The 5,411-nt window shown below is 36.2% G+C and overlaps 1 protein-coding gene across 1 annotated transcript in view; it reads right to left on the reverse strand.

Moving 5' to 3' along the window:
* The window catches only part of RERGL (RERG like), a 67,263-nt gene that overhangs the window by 57,096 nt on the left and 4,756 nt on the right, over window positions 1–5,411 (reverse strand). The gene's annotated exons all lie outside the window — the stretch shown is intronic.

The raw sequence follows: 5,411 nt of genomic DNA on the forward strand, positions 1-5,411 counted from the left end.
TTTTCTGACAGGGTTTATATCAGTTTTCACAACGAAAAATTTTCCGAAAAGTAAAGAAAATTTTGACATAGTTGCACAAGTTTGTGCTGTAGATTGCAAGGATTAATTTTTGTGTCTCTCCACAGGAATTTGGAACTTCAAAAAAACCTCAGTGAAATGATGGTAAAAGAAATGCTTATAAAGACTAGATAATGTCTGCAATAAATAGTCTTATGATCACAGTACTAGATTTCTCTTATTACTATTATCTATGGAAAAAATGGATACCAGAAATATTTTTTCCCATTTGTTTTCTAATAGGGTCGTCTTCTGTTCACCTGTAAGTCCCACTGCAACCTCAGTCTACCTTCTGGTTTTGAGTAAATTGAAGTGTGGATGTTTTGATAAAAGCTGTGAAGTATTTTACCATAAGAATAGATCAATCGAGTGATAAGGACTTTTTAATTGAGAATTTTTGTTTTGGAGAAGAAAGGCTTCTTTGTCAGAGGAGAAGCAGAAAGCTGAGAAAAACGTTCATGTATAGTGTAAAAATATCCAGAAAGAGACAGAGGAGAATGATTATTTATCCAAACATGGTAAGAATAAAGTCAAAAGTTTTATACAGTAAAGTGAAAAGTATCAAGTTAAACTTTGTCACTGTAACTAAATGCATATTCCTAATTTATTTTCATAGCTATGGGCACAAGACTTCCTTATTAATGCAGAGATACAATGTCATCGTATAGGTTGCCCTTCATATCACTATTTTGTTCGTATTATCACATAGAATTATCTGCATGCCTATTTGTACATAAGCATGTTTTTATATAAGGATGGAATTTTCCTTGATCCCTGGTGCTCTTATTAAATACATTATTAAAACAACAATTCTCATCTTATTTTTTTTAAATTCCTTATCTTTGTTGCTTTCTAACCTGACTACAGGAAAGAAATTTTGATCAACCCCACAGTGTTGTAGTCAATGAAAGTGTAATCTATCCTTAATGATAGGAAAAAGATAAATTAAGGGTATCTGTGTGGTGTGGTTTTGTGTTTTGATTGGGTTTGGGTTTTTGTTGTGGGTTTTTGTGTTATGTTTTTTGTTTTTAAGTTCCAGCCTTCTTATTTGATGATAAGCCTAGATCCCTAATTTGGAGAAAAGCTTGCAGTACCTGGTACCATTGAAGTATAAATATCACTATGAAATTGATATGTGTAATATAGGTCATGCACACGTTATTTTTAATGATGGTCAGTCCAAACATGCATAATGTTGTTTTGTGAAGCAATGTCAGTTCATAGGTTGTCCGTGGATCTTGGTTTTTCCTAGTATGTGTATACACTATATAAAATATTAAATTTGGGGTTGTCCCTAAGTAAATCTCTCAAGACAGTTTTTCCTGTATGATTCAAGGCAGGCTGATAGAATACTATCCGGCTTTTGATCCTAGGCAAATTTAGAACCTGTTTCTCCGTTTCTGTTTTCCAGTAGTTTATCTTTCAATAATCTGTGGAAATGTAACTTTTTCTTAATAAGAAAAAAAAGGCTGGAAAAAGCAATACGCGGTGATCTGTGATCCTGTTATGGTAGGGTTGTTGATAAGAGACAATTTTTGGTCTCAATTGCTCTATTCTGTTTTTAACTTTTGCATTGTAATCAGTTTCATTTTATAGAGTCAATCCCTGACAGAGATGCTGTACTTCAGTTAGTTAAATTACAAATAATGCAAAAATTATGAATGTTACAGTTAAAAACACATACTTCCTTATAGATTTGTAGCACTGCACTGGATAAAGCTAAAGCTGCTCTCTAATTCTTGTTTCTTATCACTGTTATCTGTAGTGAATTGGTTTTCCAAAGTTAAACTGTATGCAGGTGTCATTGCAACATGCTTGAAGTATCCCCCACTGGCCTGTTACGAAAACCAGTACGACACCATGCACTGTGATACAATGGGTGTGCTCAGAAAGATTAATATTATCTATAGTATGCAGTTGCAGTTACACAGTTGTGCAATACTGTCACATACTAGGAAAGCATGATCTAGTACGCTAATATGGATGCAATAAATATTGAGTCCCTCTATGACCACACTAATTGTATAGTTATCAGTGCTTGCTGGTACAGATAATACTAAATCGAGCTATCACTGTCAGTCCAGTGGAACAGTTCAACAGGACACAAAACAACAACACTTAACACTAGTTACACTTATAGATCATAACTAAATCACATAGGAACAAATTAATTTATAGATTTTAATACTGGGAAAAGAACACAATTGCTTCATAAGATGGCCAATAGTATAAATAATGTAAAGAAATAAGCAAATTAGTCTGTGATTTTCCTTGCTAAATACAAGTTGAAGTAAGATTTTCAGCTTGTATGATGTGGTCTACAAGACTTAAGCAGTTCACACCCGCTAAGCGCCTATCCCATGAAGTCTGAATGAGATGCACTGCTGTCAGAGCACATGTCAAAGACTAGCGGCTATCATCTGCAGAACTGAAATACAGGCATTGCACTTACTTTGACAGAAGAACCATTCCGGACTTGTGTTGATAACAAATGCTGTAGTTAAGATTAAAGAAAATCTTAAGATAAAATAATTTGTCTGATCAAATGAAGATATTAACTGAAGGATGAATGAAGAACCCATTTTCTGATTATATTCAGTTATAACTGAACCACTTGACATAAAATTGAAGCATTGCGTGCAACATCCTTATAAACAGCTTTTATTAGTTAATTCTGGTAGACCGAACAAGGTAAAAACTGGAGTCACAAAGTGAGTGTTGCATGGCACTAGGTACTGGTAGTGGGATGAAGTGGGATCTCCTGAATCCACGCTGTTTCTTCCAAGGTGACATTGAGATATTTCAGAAGGGCAAAGCGAAGTAGCTTGAACTGCTGCTTGCTGCACTGTTGTTGACTATCATGCACTGCTTTAAAAAGTATTTATTCCAGTTAGTGACTTCTGCCAGCTAACTGAAAATCAAATAGCTACTCCTCTTTCTCCATGGGAAAACACAGGCATGACAATGATCCTGAAGTACTTTGTTCAAGCAAAAAGCATCGGAGATGTGAAGGAATCGCTATCTCTTCAGGTTGAATTTATTTCTTTATTTTTCAAGTAGTGACTAGTTTTATAAATAAACAATAAGTATGTATTTTCATTGGGTTTCTTGTGTAAACTACATTCACATGTACTAGATTCAGTATTCACCTTTTGGCTTATCCTGTCGGGAGCAGTGGTGGTCCACAGCACTGCGTTTGCACATCTGTTCTCAGAAAGGGAAAATGGGTGGCTTGGCCCAGGTGTCCCTCTGCCTCTGATCTCCTTTACTGTAATTAAAATGGTTGTGTTTTAATCTTTGACGCTTCTGAGGCTTAAAGGATGGTGTAGCAAATAAGGAAATTAAAAATGTTGGGTTTTCTTTGAGTCTGTAAATCATACTTAGTAGCAACAGGTTTTTTTCTGAGTGAAAAGAGAGAACAGTAAAGAAGAAAGAGAAGTAGGAAAAAAGAGAGATGAGTTTATGCTACCTTGCCCTAGCATCTTGTCAAGAAAAGATCCTTATGTTTTCCCCTGCTCAGGTTAGAAAATTATGAGCCCTATTTTTAATCCCCAGTTCACAGCAGCAGAACACCAGGTAGTTATTTCTAGCATCTGTTTGTCATAAAGTAAGGTATACCCTAAAGAGACACTCTTCATAAACACTGAGCACCAGAAATACTGTTCGTATTAAATTGGACCACATGAATAATACAGAAGTCATGAATTTAAATTATTACTGGCATTTGGAGAAAATGGCAGTATTTCAGCCATTAAATAACAACTTTGCTTTATTTCTGGAAACAGAAAGTTATTAAGTTGTAAATCATATTGATGCTATGGCTCAGATATATTTCTGGTTCTCAAACCATCCAGACATATCTCAGCAGTACTGTGCTGCACTACAATTGTTTCCTCAGAGGTCTTCAGTGCACTTCTGTGAGCTACTTGAACCATAGCTGTACTATAATGGCATTCATTATTTTATCATCCTAGGTCTAGGTGCCAGTGTTTGCAGAGCCAAAATGCTGTGGAGTTTTTGAGGTGGATTTTGGAGTTTTTGAGGTGGATTGTGGAGTTTTTGAGGTGGATTGCCTAACCCATGTTGTGCTTGATGCTTCTGCAGTCAAGTAACTGGTGGTGTCAGAACAGCCAGCTAACTAGGGTAGAATACACCAAGTAGTATTGTCTCAGGAACTTTTTCTCCCTGATCTTTGAATTTTATCTGTTTACGTATCCTTAGCAGGGTAAGACTAAAGCTTTACCAGATGATGACCTACATGGGTAAATAAATATCTTTGTAGTCTGCAGTGCTCGTGATTTACCTTTCCTACTTCTGCTCTTCCTTCACCCCTTAACCTGTCTTCTAGCTGGTGAAATTAAGTTGAGGTGTGTTGGAAAAATAAGCGTTGAAACAAATGACTGCTTGTTGATGAGGTCTTCAAGGGGCTTATGTCAGAATGTAGAGGAGAACAGATTCCGTTCAGGTAATTTTGGCACAGGGAACCAAAAGTTTCCCTCTTCTGCTTTAAGGAAGATGTCCTGTGTGATCTTGAGAGAAACCGTTTGTCTTCCTAGGACTTTGCTGTGTAAAATGAGGATGCTGTATTTGCACAAGTGCCAAAAAATAAATATAAGATGTAGGAGGCACTTTCAGTTTGAGAAGTCTCTCCGGTTCATATTATTTGGCAGAAAATAAACTGGATATAGTGACCATAAGAATAGAAGGAAACAGTTTCTTTGGACTTTCCATCAGGTTTCTTATTGTTGCTTCAGTTGTTACTTCAAAAGGGGAAACCTGGGAGAACATAAAAGGGTCCAGTTAGAGAAGTCACCTGCACTGAAAAGCTCAGAGACTTGAATATGTAGGGTTTCACATTTTTCTTCATCAGAGATACACAAGACATCAGAAACCAGAATACTAAACAGTGGAAAATGCAGATACAGAAGAGCTGCAAATCCAACATGACAAAAACAAGCTCCAAGGGGAAAACACCTTTGGAGAGTGAAAGAAGCACTGAGCAGCACAGGAGGCTACATGCTAGGGCTCAGGCTATGTACAGATAAGATTTGATAAAAGTCAAGCTGACTTAGACCTTGTGAAAGAAGTCAAAGCAAATAGGAAAAGGTTTTTCAGCTATATACATAAAAGAGACTACCTTTAAAGAAAAGCCTCCTAGGTTGTAGGATAGGATAAGATAAAGTGTAAAAATGGCAAAATAAATAATGTGCCTCACAATATGTAATGACGATTAGGCTGAATGTGGGCTCGAAGACAGGAAAGAAAAAGGGAGAAAGGGAATGAAAGCTGAGATGCAGAATATTTTACAACAAGAATTTAATGACCTTGGAGAAAAAAAAAGAAAATGAGGTTCA

Source organism: Egretta garzetta, unplaced genomic scaffold (assembly GCF_000687185.1).
Source record: "Egretta garzetta isolate BGI_Z169 unplaced genomic scaffold, ASM68718v1 scaffold81, whole genome shotgun sequence".
In the NCBI taxonomy this organism is placed as follows: Eukaryota; Metazoa; Chordata; class Aves; order Pelecaniformes; family Ardeidae; genus Egretta; species Egretta garzetta.